We start from the raw sequence: 17,130 nt of genomic DNA, 5'->3' as shown, positions 1-17,130 counted from the left end.
TTAGTCAAAGTGTACCTAGGTGCAGATACAGTGGCAGTCTGCATTCACGACGATAATGGCATTGGGATTCTTTCTTTATGTGTATGTTTGTGTATTTCATTATTTCTTTTTTTGCCATTAATTTTCAAGACAAAACTAAAGTAACTGAAATGATAAAGAAACGTAATTACTTTACCAATAGGGATACGTCGCTTTATATATCTCAAACACTAAAAAGTAAGTCGGGTAACACGAGCTAAAATTTGGCCAAAATGAGCAAAATAAATCTCGTTGTGTAAACATCTATATAAAAATCAAATAGTCTTAAAAAATGGAACAGGTGATGTGAATCCCTGACGTGTATGAGAGAATAGATAGACACAGATGTAAAGAGAGAGAGAGAGAGAGAGAGAGAGAGAGAGAGAGAGAGAGAAATATATTGAAATCCTTGTCCATTTCGTCAGATTTTGTGTTGACAAAGTTATGAAGAATGGCTGGAGGCTCTTACATAATTAATCTCCTCATTCACAAAAGAACACGAAGAGCCTTTGTTCACGCGTATTTAAGCGACATAAGAGGGGCTTTTTTTTTCATTCGCCTTTTTCATCTCGTCTTTCTTACATCTTAAAAGAGATCTTTTTTTCTTCAGAATTTTCATCGAGGTACTTTTCCCTCATTCATCATTAAATGCCTTCAGGACTTTTATACTTGGATTTCGTTTCTCTCTCTCTCTCTCTCTCTCTCTCTCTCTCTCTCTCTCTCTCTCTCTCTAATACACATATGATTATTATAATACGAGCTTGATGGTGTGCGCTACACGCGCTGGAACCCGAAGCTGCTGTCTCCCTACCCAGGCTGGACAGACAGGTTTGCAGGAGGAGGGTGGATGTGTCCCCTGCCCTCCCAATCCCATATCTACCCTGCCATCACCCAGGGCGGGCAAACAGCTTTGCAAGAGGAGGGTAGGTGTCCCCCCTTCCCTCCCAATCCCATATCTACCCTGCCATAACCCAGGGCAGATAAACAGCTTTGCAGGAGGAATGTAGATGCCTCTCCTACCCTTCTAATCCCATACCGACCCTGCCATCACTTGGGACAGACAAACAGGTTTGCAGAAGGAGGGTGGATGTCTCGCCTACCCTCCCGTCCCCTACCCACCCTAACCCACCTGGTGCGGACAAACCGGTTTACAGGGGGTGGGTGGCTGTGTCATGTCTCCCCTACTGTCACCCCAGGGAGGACAAAAAAGAAAAATCCACTCGGATTTTATTGTAAATGTATCAATTTTTAAGTACATTTTTCAGTAACGTTACTTTAATAATTCATGATAACATCGCAGCTGGATAGAAGCAGTTGGTCATCATCGGTTCTATTTGTCAAAAATAATAATTCGTTTTTTTAATTATTATTATTATATTCTCTTTATCGCGTAACTGAATAACCTTTAAACTGTAATGATTACAGGTCTAAGGCCCCTGACAGCTATAAAATCAATTTCACTGCAAGAAACGACAATATACACCTACTATTATCCGGGCTTCTCAAGTTCATCCCAAAAATCCTATCACCGTAAAAAAAAAAAAAAAAAAATCCAAGTCATTCAAACAAGCACGAATAAAGAAATAAAACTAAGAATGGAGTTCTACATAAAAACTCTCCTTTCAGACATGAAGCTTTGGTATTATTTTAACCAGACTGAAAACCATAAATATTCAAAAATAAAACTTTATTCGGGGCCAAAAGTTTAGTCAATTTTCTTTTTCTCAAATCTAACTTTTTTTTTTAATACTTGGCAACCAACTGCAAAAGTGAGGGGTTATTTCATGGAGATATATGTATGTAGATATATATATATATATATATATATATATATATATATATATATATATATATATATCTATATATATATATGTGTGTGTGTGTGTGTGTGTGTGTGTGTCATCTTTACTAATGTATAATATAATAATAATATTAATAATAGCTTAGAAGAATATACCCTAAAATAAGGCTTAACATTTCCACGCGAGATAACCTGATCGAACGTAATAAAGCATAACATGAATTATTCTCTAACTCTCTCTCTTCGGAATATGACGCCGTGCCACCATTCGGAAATGAAGGGAAATTCTGGGCTGTCAGGGAAATGAGGCAGGAAATGTGGATGGAAATGGAATGAATCGATGGACACAGAAACAGGGTAAGTTATTCCTGAACTGTAACCTAGGGCCAGCCCTTCCCTGGAAACAGCGGGACGCCATATCTTGAAACCTAACCATAGAATCGTTTAGAAAATAGTCTCATTGAGTTTCCCACACCCAAATTACTTTCCATTTCTACCTCTACATTTTCCAACCTATCCTAGGATAAGGATGAAAGCTATCGACGAAGAAGAGTTTATTTCATTTCGGATGAAACAGGGTCCTTATTAGGGTACTTTTTTAATACTGCAAGATAAAAAAAATATTTATTAATGTTAATTCATCCTAATCAAGCTTTAAGGTTTTGAAAAAATATCAATAGCTTTTTTATAAAAAAAAAAAATCACTCTCAATTTGTCTGATTTCAAGAGAATCTGGATAACATTCAAGTTAATTTAAAGTGCTCTCTCTCTCTCTCTCTCTCTCTCTCTCTCTCTCTCTCTCTCTCTCTCTGCTTCGCGATTGGAATCCACTTAGCGATTTTTCCGGAAGCCTTCAGCAGCCATCAAAGAGGATCACAGGATTGAAACTTCACGGGCCGAGATCTTCATTTTTCACCAAATAAATTTATTTAGGGGGAGAGAATTGTTTTCTCCAGAATCTCCCATCCCCTAAAAAAGGGGCGGGGGGCAGGGGGGGGGGGGTTGTTGTTCCAATATTCACCGGTTCTTTAAAATTTCTGAGGTGCATAATAATTCTATGCGGGTTCATTTAAAAAAAATTTAATTAACAGTCAATAATGTGTCTATTTGTTTTCATTTTCTTTCTTATACATACATACATTCATAAATACATACATAGAACGATTTTTTATGTCTAAAGACAGACACGACTGCACGCATACGTACATACATACATACATACATACATACATACATACATACATAGAACGATTTTTTTATGCCTAACGGTAAGACACGACTGCGCTTATACATACCCAAAACGATATTTTTATATTTATGGTTAACGATAAGACACGACGAAGCCAAAATCAATAGTATTAGAGAAGGAAAAAAGTTAGTCGATTCCTAAAGCAAAAAAAAAAAAAAAAAAATAAATAAATAATATGAAATAAAATAAGTAATTTGGGAAGCAACCATAATAAATCCAAACGGTTTACTTGTGTTTTCCCCCTTTTCATACTATATACATTTGCGTCTTATATTTTCAAAGACATAAAAGGACCAGATTTGAAACATAATACCTCGATCCGAGACCCAAATTGACAGCGAATATTCGTCACATTTCCAAAATCTTCTGAGACGCAAACGCTAATTTGTTTTTGACGCTCGAAATTCATTCCGCGTCTTCGAAGGTACTTGTGGACGAAAGTTTCATTTCCACGATGTTAAACAGTTTGTTTGATCGGATGGAAGCGATACCCATATTTTCCTGTTTTTTCAATTCCTTATCCCCTGGACGTACAAAACCCCTTCAATTAAACCATTTTCCATTTATGGTACTAACGTTGTAAAGAACTCCAATACCTTTCGTTTTTCTCCCTTAATTGAACATTTTGGGGACGTTGATATTACTTCCGACTTCTGATAGAAAAAATAAAAAGTTCCTTTTTTTAATGTGATCATAATGGTCCGTTGTATTTCTTCGCTATTATAAGGGGACATGAGTCGCTTTAAGAATATAATAATGGAAGGATCTGTCGTATATGACTATGTATAAAGTTGGGTGTGAAAGATGCGACCCATGGATTCGAACCGTATCTCCTGACACGTATCATTGGCTCTTGTTAGCTCTTATTATAATCATTGTATTCGCTTCCAGTAGCGGAATTTCACCCTCGAGGCACAACAGGAGAATGACATTGTACATCATATCTGCATTTCTCATCACAAGAAAGAAACAAGTAAAAATATGCAAAAAAAAAATAAAAAAATCTCTACTTCGTATATTGTATATGAAACTCTCAGCTATTACCGGGGCGCGCTCAACTTCAATCTGAGTCAGCTGATATTGAAATAATGATTTTATAACTATCACCTTTGAAAAAGAGAGGGAGGGAGGGAGGTTCAGGTAGTTAAGACTTTATATCTTATTCAATTCAGAATGAGAATGGAATTCCATTATTTAATCTCACAAGAGTACTCCGTTGGAGAGAGAGAGAGAGAGAGAGAGAGAGAGAGAGAGAGAGAGAGAGAGAGAGAGAGAGAGAGAGAGAGAGAGAAATAAAGGAAGCAATATTAGGGACCGTCAGATGTTTGTCTTAGTGCGTATGAAGAGCTGAGGCCATATTTGCATTCTTAATTACCGGGGACAAGTAAAGAGGTAAAAGTCAGTATTGAGATTAGGAGCCCAGTAAAACGCCGAAATATAGAAAGTAAGCACTATATTTCAGACACTGAAAAGAGAGAGACAGCAGTCTCGGCAATATAGTACTTACTTTCTATACTTTGGCGTTTTTTATGGACTCTTTTTAATAGATGGAATTCTGTTGTAACAGAATATAAACATACATACATACATATATATATATATATATATATATATATATATATATATATATATATATATATATATATATATATGCTTAAAAAAATCACAGTAGATGCACGTGACTTCATAAATAAGCGAATACCACGGGAAAAATGATAGTCAGAAATCCAAGCGCTTTTCGTCTTTATTCAGACATCGTCAAGGAGCTACTAAAGTACAATTGGAGAGGAAGGCCTCAGGTACAAACAAGATCAGGAATACCAGATGGTTAATTATCAAAAGGGTAAAAATTAAAAGGGATAATCCAGGATTATCGGATATCACACGGTCACAAACTTAAACAGATTCTGACCCTAACCGAAATTACAAAGTATCTTTACAGTCCAAAACATGTAAAACTAAATATATTAATTGTGTTGCTTATATTTATCTACAACTTTTTTTCATTATGAAAGCATCAAGTTTAAATAAACCAAGACTTGAATTTAGAACATTTCTATTATTTGATTTGATAAAACAAGATTCAATGATATTCCTTTTAACTGTGTCATTACATGGGACTAAGGCTCTTGCTTGACTCCAGTTAATAGGATGGTCTAAATCTCTCATATGTACAAATAATGCATTCGATATTTGCCCAGTTCTCACAGAATATTGATGTTGCTTGAGACGCTGTGAAAGAGATTTGCCGGTCTGTCCGTAATAGACTTTATCACACTTTTTGCAAGGAATTTCATATATGCAGCCTGGAAGATCTTTAGGAGAATTTTTGATTACTAAACTCTTGACATTAATATTACTGAAAACAACATTTATGTTAAAAAAGCTTTAAAATTCTAGGATATCTAAAAACCTTTCATCCTAAGGTAATTTTAGAATGTTATGCTTACTAAATTCAAGTTTGTCATTAGTTGAATAAAATGTTTTTCTAGCTCTTTTCGGTGCCACATCTACAAAAGTCCTTGGGTATTTAAGTGTCAATGCAATATCATAAATAGTTTTAATTTCAGCGTCAATAAACTGCGGGCTACAGACACGTAAAGCCCTTAGGAACATCCCAGAAAAAACAAAGAGAATTTAACATTTTGATGGTGATTGGAGTAGTAATGAACAAAAGAGGCAATATTAGTTGATTTTCGAAAGACTGAAAAGGTGAAATTTCTATCATTTCTATGGACAGTTACATCAAGAAAATTCAAATTACAATTTATTTCTTCCTCTACAGTAAATTTTATAGAAGGGACTAAATTATTGAGATTATTAAGGAATTCCTAGAGGTTTTTGTGAACTGGCCAAATACAGAAGATATCATCCACGTACCTAAACCAAATAACTTTTTGGGGCAAAATTCTTGGTAAGAGTTTTGTCTCAAAAAATTCCATGTAAATATTGCTAAGGACAGAGATAAGGGATTACCCATAGCCATGCCAAACTTTTGTACAAAAAATTCCCCATTGAAACAAAATTTACTATCTTTGATACATAACCTTATGAGACTAATGAGATTTGCTACACTTAAGGGAATGTCATGACGCTCTAATTCCTCTTCCAAATATTCAAGTAAGTCATCTACAGGCACTTTTGTAAATAAAGAGACAACATCAAAACTAACCATATTAAAATCATAATTCAAATTTAAACTATTCAATTTGTTTATAAAACCAACATTGTTTTTAACATTCGTGTTAGAAATATTTCCTACCAAAGGAGTAAGAATTTTTACAAGCCATTTAGATAAATTATACGTAACTGAGCCCACTGAACTAATGATTGGTCTGATAGGGTTATTGATTTTATGTGTCTTGACTAAACCATACATGTAAGGTAGGGAGGCGCATTGCGGTGTAAACTGTTTAATTAAATGGTCAAGCCCTTCAAAATGGATAATTTGTTTATTAAAATGGGAGTTAACTGTCTGTGGTTAGGGTCAGACCTCAGTTTCGTATAAGTATCAGTGTCATTTAGCAATGTCATTATTTTACTTATATAGTCACTTTTATTCATTATTACCATTGCATTAGATTTATCTGCTTTTGTCACCTTCACTGTTTCGTCTTCTTTAATTTTCTTAAAAGCCTGGAGAAATCTCACGGGTACATTAGGGGGAGAAGGTTTACTCATAGCACCATACACAATACCTTTACAAATATTGATATCATCAGGGCATAGGTTTTGATTCAATTTTTCTAAATAACAAAAGGATTTTGAGATGTCGACACAGTCCAGGTTACCATTAAATACACCAAAGCTTAAACCATATCCCAAAGCCGCTGTCGTAGCACTATCCACTGGTTTGTCAGATAAATTAATCATGAAGTCCACGTTGGCATGCTTAGTCCAGTCGCTTTCAGCAATAAGATTTTTCAGCTTGACTTGGAGCTTCCTTTCAAGACGGTTGCAGCACTTTCTCAATTTTCCGTAGCAATAATCCAGCATCCGATTCTTCCAATCGACAGGAACCGTCTGATTAAAGCTATACCGTCTGCTTCTAAGTGTACGGAACGTCGATTTTACCAGTGAGAATTCTTCGCCTAGCAGAGCGACCTTTCGACGAGTTTCAACGCATCATACTTCAGAAACACATCGACATCACAAAAGTGGAAGTAGATGATGCGTTCCGTACACTTAGAAGCAGACGGTATAGCTTTAATCAGACGGTTCCTGTCGATTGGAAGAATCGGATGCTGGATTATTGCTACGGAAAATTGAAAAAGTGCTGCAACCGTCTTGAAAGGAAGCTCCAAGTCAAGCTGAAAAATCTTATTGCTGAAAGCGACTGGACTAAGCATGCCAACGTGGACTTCATGATTAATTTATCTGACAAACCAGTGGATAGTGCTACGACAGCGGCTTTGGGATATGGTTTAAGCTTTGGTGTATTTAATGGTAACCTGGACTGTGTCGACATCTCAAAATCCTTTTGTTATTTAGAAAAATTGAATCAAAACCTATGCCCTGATGATATCAATATTTGTAAAGGTATTGTGTATGGTGCTATGAGTAAACCTTCTCCCCCTAATGTACCCGTGAGATTTCTCCAGGCTTTTAAGAAAATTAAAGAAGACGAAACAGTGAAGGTGACAAAAGCAGATAAATCTAATGCAATGGTAATAATGAATAAAAGTGACAACATAAGTAAAATAATGACATTGCTAAATGACACTGATACTTATACGAAACTGAGGTCTGACCCTACACAGACAGTTAACTCCCATTTTAATAAACAAATTAAATCCATTTTGAAGGGCTTGGACCTTTTAATTATACAGTTTACACCGCAATGCGCCTCCCTACCTTACATGTATGGTTTAGTCAAGACACATAAAATCAATAACCCTATCAGACCAATCATTAGTTCAGTGGGCTCAGTTACGTATAATTTATCTAAATGGCTTGTAAAAATTCTTACTCCTTTGGTAGGAAATATTTAAACTAACACGAATGTTAAAACAATGTTGATTTTATAAACAAATTGAATAGTTTAAATTTGAATTATGATTTTAATATGGTTAGTTTTGATGTTGTCTCTTTATTTACAAAAGTGCCTGTAGATGACTTACTTGAATATTTGGAAGAGGAATTAGAGCGTCATGACATTCCCTTAAGTGTAGCAAATCTCATTAGTCTCATAAGGTTATGTATCAAAGATAGTAAATTTTGTTTTTTAATGGGGAATTTTTTGTACAAAAGTTTGGCATGGATATGGGTAATCCCTTATCTCCTGTCCTTAGCATATTTACATGGAATTTTTTGAGACAAAACTCTTACCAAGAATTTTGCCCCAAAAAGTTATTTGGTTTAGGTACGTGGATGATATCTTCTGTATTTGGCCAGTTCACAAAAACCTCTAGGAATTCCTTAATAATCTCAATAATTTAGTCCCTTCTATAAAATTTACTGTAGAGGAAGAAAGAAATTGTAATTTGAATTTTCTTGATGTAACTGTCCATAGAATGATAGAAATTTCACCTTTTCAGTCTTTCGAAAATCAACTAATATTGCCTCTTTTGTTCATTACTACTCCAATCACCATCAAAATGTTAAATTCTCTGTTTTTTCTGGGATGTTCCTAAGGGCTTTACGTGTCTGTAGCCCGCAGTTTATTGACGCTGAAATTAAAACTATTTATGATATTGCATTGACACTTAAATACCCAAGGACTTTTGTAGATGTGGCACCGAAAAGAGCTAGAAAAACATTTTATTCAACTAATGACAAACTTGAATTTAGTAAGCATAACATTCTAAAATTACCTTATGATGAAAGGTTTTTAGATATTCCTAGAATTTTAAAGCTTTTTAACATAAATGTTGTTTTCAGTAATATTAATGTCAAGAGTTTAGTAATCAAAAATTCTCCTAAAGATCTTCCAGGCTGCATATATGAAACTTCCTTGCAAAAGTGTGATAAAGTCTATTACGGACAGACCGGCAAATCTCTTTCACAGCGTCTCAAGCACATCAATATTCTGTGAGAACTGGGCAAATATCGAATGCATTATTTGTACATATGAGAGATTTAGACCATCCTATTAACTGGAGTCAAGCAAGAGCCTTAGTCCCATGTAATGACACAGTTAAAAGGAATATCATTGAATCTTGTTTTATCAAATCAAATAATAGAAATGTTCTAAATTTAAGTCTTGGTTTATTTAAACTTGATGCTTTCATAATGAAAAAAGTTGTAGATAAATATAAGCAACAAAATTAATATATTCAGTTTTTTACATGTTTTGGACTGTAAAGATACTTTGTAATTTCGGTTAGGGTCAGAATCTGTTTAAGTTTGTGACCGTGTGATATCCGATAATCCTGGGATTATCTTTTAATTTTTACCCGTTTTGATAATTAACCATCTGGCGGTATTCCTGAATCTGTTTGTACCTGAGGCCTTCCTCTCCAATTGTACTTTAGTAGCTCCTTGACGATGTCTGAATAAAGACGAAAGCGCTTGGATTTCTGACTATCATTTTCCCGTGGTATTCGCTTATATATATATATATATATATATATATATATATATATATATATATATATATATATATATATATATTATATAGTATATATATATATATATATATATATATATGTGTGTGTGTGTGTGTATATAATATATATATATATATATATATATATATATATATATATATACTATATATATATATATATATATATATGTGTGTGTGTGTGTGTGATATATATATATATATATATATATATATATATATATCCTATATATATATATATATATATATTATTTGTGTGTGTGTATTTAAAGGGCATCGGGCATTAAAATACACTGAAATCAATAACATCGAGATGAATAAATGAAATTAAAGAAAACTGGTATTCTAATACAATTTAATACAATTTACGCACAAGATAACCATAGCGAAGGAAATTATAACAAAAAATGATAAACGTTCGACCTGGAAAATAAACTGAAATCATAAAATTAAGATAAATTAAAATAAATTCTACCGATATGTTAACCAGGATCAAATTCTATAACGACGGAAGATGAAAAAAGGAGAAATTAAAACTAGGATACGTAGAGTAGCAATCTCAATATTATTATCTGGACAAAAAGTAGAAAACTTCTGCTGATTTGTTAACCAGAAGAAAATTCTAAAACCAACGAAAATTTCAGAAAAGGGGTAACTAAAACTCGAAGATTGGAAGTCTCAATATTATCATCTGAAAAAAAAAATTAGAAAACTTCAAACATAGGAAGAGACGAAATTACAACACAGAGAGACGAGAATATTCCTTTCTCTCTTCTTCAGCTAAGACATTTCAAGAGAGATATTATATTAATAAAATCGAGTCAAACCTTGAGTATGTCGCTAATTGTCGGGATATTATTTCTTTATTTTACGCCTTGTAAGTTGCGTGTTGCAAAATTATTCATAAAATTAAAACAATTTCCTTTAAAGTTTAATTGCAATTGTCTGTGTACAAACTGCACCTTTATAGGAGCTCGTATGTTTAATGAAATGAGAGAACAGTTAATGTTATTTACAACTTCAATGACAAACAGAGAGAGAGAGAGAGAGAGAGAGAGAGAGAGGAGAGAGAGAGAGAGAGACTTTTATGCCATCTTTGGAGAAAGACTCGTACCTTCAACGAAAAGGGAATAAAAAGTCATTGCTGTTTGCATCTTCAGTAGAAGATAAGACGCGTAAATAACAGAGAGAGAGAGAGAGAGAGAGAGAGAGAGAGAGAGAGACTTTTATGCCATCTTCAACGAAAAGGGGAAAAAAGTGATTGATTGATTGATTTATTAATTCTTACTGGCGTCGCAACGACGAGGTTATTGACGCCGTATCATTAAAAGGAATTCCAAAGGAAAAAGTCAATTAAAATGCTATAAATATGTTTATATAAAATCTGTCAGAGAACTACAGAGAACCCAAAAAACACACGAAATACCTATCTCACCTACGCACCTATTTCAAATTAATTGTAAACAAAAAATACAAGCAACATAGGCCCCCCGCAAACTTCCAAATTCTACAGAGTTCTGTCAAAATAAATAGATATTAAAAGTACTAAAACAGAAGATGAGACGCGTAAATAATGAGAGAGGGAGAGAGAGAGAGAGAGAGAGAGAAGAGAGAGAGGGCTCAATGAGGCGATGAGGCCTTTATCATCTCGGGGGCGAAAATTTGATTGTTCCGGCCAGGCGGAGAACACGGAATTCATTAATGGACGTCAGCGGGAACAGACAACAGGAACGATCTCTTTCCCACATTCCGCAATTCGATTTGACGAAACCAGCCTTATTCAGGAGGCGCTGAAGCTGCTGCCTGCTGCTGTGACGCACATGTATTTAAGTACGTTTTTGTTTATACGCATGCATGTGTGCTTGCGCATGCGCGTTCGTCATTAGCTGAAAGCATCACGCCAGCCAGAGATGCCTCTCGGAGCTGCTATATTGCAATAACCTCGACGACACAGCAGCAGGCAGCAGCTTCAGCGCCTCCTGAAGGAGTCTGATTTCGTCAAATCGAATTACAGAATGTGGGAATGAGGTCGTTCCTGTTTTCTGTTCCCGGGAATCGAAATCCTTGATTCCCGCTGACGTCCATAAATGAATTCCGGGTTCCATTCTTCCGCCTGGGCGGAACAATCAAATTTTCGTCCTGGGATAATAAAGGTCTCATCGCCTCAGTGAGCCCCTTCAGAGGGAGAGACGCCCTTCGGAGACGTGGCTTCAGGCGCCCTTGGTCTCTCTCTCTCTCTCTCTCTCTCTCTCTCTCTTCTCTCTCTCTCTCTCTCGTCATTTACGCGTCTTATCTTCTGCTGAAGATGTAAACAGCTCTGACTTATTTTTTTCTTCTCGTTGAAGATACGAGTCCTTCTCCAAAGGTGGAATAAAAGTCTCTCTCTCTCTCTCTCTCTCTCTCTCTCTCTCTCTCTCTCTCTCTCTCTCTCTCTCTCTCTCTCTCATTTCTCATTTCACATCTTATTTGTAGGTAATCACGTAAAAGGTACAAGTTTTGCCCTTGTTTGATGGCACTGAAGATAAAAGTTATTTCCAACGAGCCTCGGAATAATGCAACTGTCACTCAGATAGCATCTCATGATAGGAAAGAAAAATTAAAATGGAAGACTTTAGCTGAAATATTATTATGCAACAATTTTGGTTTCATTTACAACAAAAGGGCTTCTTGCTGGCTGAAAAAAGGATTGCTACGTCTTTTCAATTTTTCTTATTTAACTTTTGATTTTCATTAACCATAGATGGTTAAGTACTTCATAATTCCTTTAACAAAAGGGCTGCTTGCTGGCTAGAAAAGGGATTGTTACGTCTTTTCAATTGTTTTTTACTTAACTTTTGAAATTAATTAACTATACATGGTTAAGTACTTCATAATTCATTTAGAAATTGTTCGGTTTTTGTGTACCAAAGAACTTATATCTATTCTATGTTTTGACTTTTGAAATAGATTAACTATAGAGGTTTAAGTAAAAAAAAAATTATTCTTAAATGGTTAGTATTTGTTTACCAAAGAACTTATACGTATATTTTCTATGTTTTGACTTTTGAAATAGATTAACCAGAGATGTTTAAGTACAAAATAATTATTTTTTTTAAGTGTTCGTATTTGTGTACCAAAGAACTCATATCTTTTCTATGTTTTGACCTTTGAAATAGATAAACCAGAGAGGTCTAAGTAAAAAATCTTTTTTTGTAAATGGTTCGTTATTGTCTACCAAGGAGCTGATATCTTTTCTGACGACTTCAGTTTCAAGATTAATAAAAAATACCATATCCCGAGTTTCCAATAAATCTCAAATTACCTCGAATTTTCCCATTAGAATAAAGTACCACGATCGACTTCGAAACGAAAACCCAGCAATTAACTCTAATTTCATAACCGAGTTAAGCGATAAATAAGCTGAAATTTTTAAGGAAACGGTTCTCGGAAACAAAATCCTGAGATGTATACCAGTATTGCACTAGACCCTGTTTTCGCTTGCTCGGGGGGTAAGCCTACAAACTACTTTGTTATTGTTGTTATTATTCTTGTTCTTGCTTGGGAGGGGGGTGGGGGGTAGAAAGGCCTAAAAAGGTTTGAAAAAAGTGTTTCGGTTGAGTTAACGATGCAGGAATTTTAGGATAGGATATTTATGATTTATTTATTAGAATGAATATGTAAAAAATAAATAATGTACACTCGGCAAGGAAAGTTAAGATACAGTTTTTTTAAATCTTCGGACATACATTGCTCTTTAATGCCACACCTGGCAACTCTAGAAACTCTAGAAAGTGGGCGGAGCTTCAAACTGAGTGTTTATTGCTTTCTAGATTTCCATTAACTTTACACCATAAAGATTCTGTAGAGGTCCTATATTCATATATACTTGAATGTAGAAACAGGTTCTATATTATTCGTTAATGTTGGTTTGGTAACGTCAGTTCAGGGTAGAATATCGATCTTTCTTTTCTAAAACCTACTGTGAAACCTTATTTATAAGTAATGTTTGACATTAAACTGACGTAAAATTAATAGGTAATTGAAGACGGATCTTAAACACGGATCTTAAACAATGAGAGAAAGGGTTTTGAAATTTTAGCAGTACTTGTGGAAATCGTGAGGAATATTACAGTAAAGAATGAAATATTATGACGATAGAGAGAGAGAGAGAGAGAGAGCGCGCAAGCATAGGCCTATCGATAGAGATACTTAATTCATTATATTTCCTTTGAAAGATTAAGTGATAATATTTTTTCAAATGTTTCAAAAGTGGAGAGAGAGAGAGAGAGAGAGAGAGAGAGAGAGAGAGAGAGAGAGAGAGAGACGCTTGGCATAGGAAGAGAGAGAGAGCGCGCAAGCATAGGCCTATTTCTTAGAGATGCTAATAATTTTTTCATATGTTTTAGTGAGCCAGACTGATAATATTTTTTCAAATGTTTTTATTTTAAAAAGTTGAGAGAGAGAGGAGAGAGATAGAGAGAAGCGCGCCACAGCATAAAGGCTATCTATAGAGCATGCGTCTTAATTACATTATATTTATTTTGAGAGACTGATAATATTTTTTCAAAGGCTGTTTTAAAAGTGGAGGAGAGAGGAGAGAGGAGAGAAAGCGAGAGACGAGAGAGAGAGAGAGAGAGAGAGAGAGAGAGAGCAAAATCTGCTTACTTGAAAGCTTAGGCCTATTTATAACAACTTAATTTCATTATATTTTCTTTGGGAGATTGAGTGGTAATATATATTTTAATGTATGCTTTAAAAGGATCATAATATTCAAGTTAATTCTCTAAGTAATTCATACCCTAATCTTTATTTCATTCGACAGTTGCCGTAACATTCAGATTGTTAAAAGACGTGGAAAATTTCACACACAGGCTGCAGTCATTCTTGCTCTCTTGATATAGTCTGTACTTTTGAAAATCGGGTTTCATCCATAAATCATTCACGAAAAAAGTTGTGTTAAGTAAAAATAACTCAATATGTATTGCACGGGCAATTAAAGTTTTATATCGTGCAAAAAATGTTGATGTGTTGAGAGATCGTTCAGCCTCGCGGCAAAGAAAGGCTGTCGTGTAGGGCTGTAGACTACTACGAACTGCTTTGTAATGGGAGCATATAGTCAGAAAATCTTTGAGCTGACATGCTACTTTAACCTTGATAAAGATTTATGTTTAAAGACAGTAGCTTTGTAAACAGCAACTGGCATTCGATACACGTCAACGTCAAAGTAATCAAAGTGCAAAATCCGTTACGTAAGCCAGTATTCAGTGACTTGCGCTTTCCCGCTCGAAGTTCTAGGGCTCCTCCTCACATCATAGAAAACGCTCTTGCGGATGGAACTAGAGTTGCTCAACCTACCTTAGCCGTTGCAACATTGAGTGCCATTGACGTCAGCTAACTTTGATCGCTTTGGAATACAAACATCAGTTTGTAGAAACTAAAATAATTGCATTCACCACTTACGATGATGCAATATATCCCCGTTCATGAGGAAAAACGAGTAAATATTGTCGTCGTGATACATAGTACTAAAATCAGAAATTCACATTCTATCTACCAGATCTCTATGAACGAATCCATTTGAGAAATTCCAATTACTTCGGACATATACCGTGTTTTTAAGTATCTGAACGGTTTTGTTTTGCAGTTTTAACTTATATGACATAATTTGCAGTGTATTTTCATATTCTAGAGTAAATTTAGCGATACTATGTCTTTTCAGTAAAAACAAATCGGAAATTGGATGAACGAAAGCTAATGAAAACTGTATCTTTAGTTTTCTTGTCGAGTGTACATGTAAAATTGTACAGAACGATTATTTCTAATAAAATACGGCGTATCTATTTTCATTTTCGTTGGTGAAACAAGGCTCTATTTGACCGTGGATTTTAGCATGCGCCCCGATTAAGCTGGAGGTCGGATCATGCCTTGTTTATTTTTTGCCATGCCCCTAGGTTAGGTTGGGTTAGGTTAGGTTATATCAAAAAACAATCCTAACGATAATTTGGGGGCGGGAAACAATGACATTATTTGCAAGAAGATTCTATGGTAAGTTTTTAAAATATGGTGTCTCTCTTTTTTCAGGGAAGGTTCCGGTACTCGGTTCCAGATCGGGAATATGCGGCCCAGAAGCATATTCCCGAAATGTAACCGAGTACCGGGACCTTCCCTGAAAAAAGCGGGACGCCATATCTTAAAAACTAACCTCAGAATCTTCTTGGAAATAATTTCCCACGCCCAATTTAACTCTGATAAATTTCTCAGAACTAATCTAACCTAACCCAACTTGACCTAACCTAACCTAGGGGCATGGTAAAAAAAAATACCGGGGCTAGTGCTATACCAGTATACATCTCAGGAATTTACGTTCGGGAATATGCTTCCCGGAATATTAAATATTAATCCGGACATCAATTAATTGTTTCAGTCTGTCAATATCTGGATTCTCAGAGGCGGAAGGAGTCTTCCGTCTAATTGGAAAGGCGGTTTATTGAATCTTTTCCGACGACTTTCGGGTCTAAGATTAATCATAGCGATGCTTTATTTCCATTACTAGAGAAATTACTTTTTTTTTTTTTTTTTTTTTGTTTTTTTTTTTTTTTTTTTTTTTTTTTTTTGGGGGGGGGGGGGGGGGGGTGGGGGGGGACTTGACTACCTTCTTAATTACAGCTCTTTCCTTGTTCAAGTTGTTCGAGGAATATTTTGTGTATAACGAAAATATATATCAAATTGATTATCAGGCTGCAACGGGGACAAAATGGCAACGGTTTATAATAATGCGCATATATATATATATATATATATATATATATATATCTATATATATATATATATATATATATATATATATATATACTACATAGGCTAGAGGGTTGTAAATTAGCATGCTGTTCATCCACCCTCCAATCATCAAACGTACCAAAACTGCAGCCCTCTATCCTCAGTAGTTTTTATTTGATCTAAGGTTAAAGTTAGCCGCGATCGTAAGTGAGAGTTTCGTAGGCCACGCCTCATACAGCATAACACACTGCATGAAAAAACTTCAATTCCTTTAGTTCGCATTCATCAGCCATCAGTGTTTTTCCAGTGTGTTTTTAAGATTCGGTCTATAGGTCCGTCTGTCTGTCGTGTTTTCCGTATATTTTTAAAAGACGTACTTTCTGTTTAATAATGAGTAACTGCTGTATCAGTGACAAACAATGGCGTCCATTTTAGGCATCAGTACTATCATACAGGTAATTTCCTCAAGAAGTTATACCCGGTAACCGATTCTATTTTCATATCCTGACACTCACCCAGCCTTTGAGGAATCGGCAAATCACGTCTGAATTTCTAGAAAGACCCTTAACGTAAACGCCTACGTTCCATTCAGGAAATGAAATACAAAGCACGACAAGTATTAACCACATAATTACTCTAAAAACCTCTCAGTTGTCCAAACAGCCAACACATCCATTTAAGAGAAGCGACATAACCAATCACTTTCCTCCATTAGGCTCGACGAGGACTCCGGCAAACAAA

This window comes from Macrobrachium nipponense, chromosome 10 (genome assembly GCF_015104395.2).
Source record: "Macrobrachium nipponense isolate FS-2020 chromosome 10, ASM1510439v2, whole genome shotgun sequence".
NCBI classification, from domain to species: Eukaryota; Metazoa; Arthropoda; class Malacostraca; order Decapoda; family Palaemonidae; genus Macrobrachium; species Macrobrachium nipponense.
Note: the sequence above shows the minus strand (reverse complement) of the source record.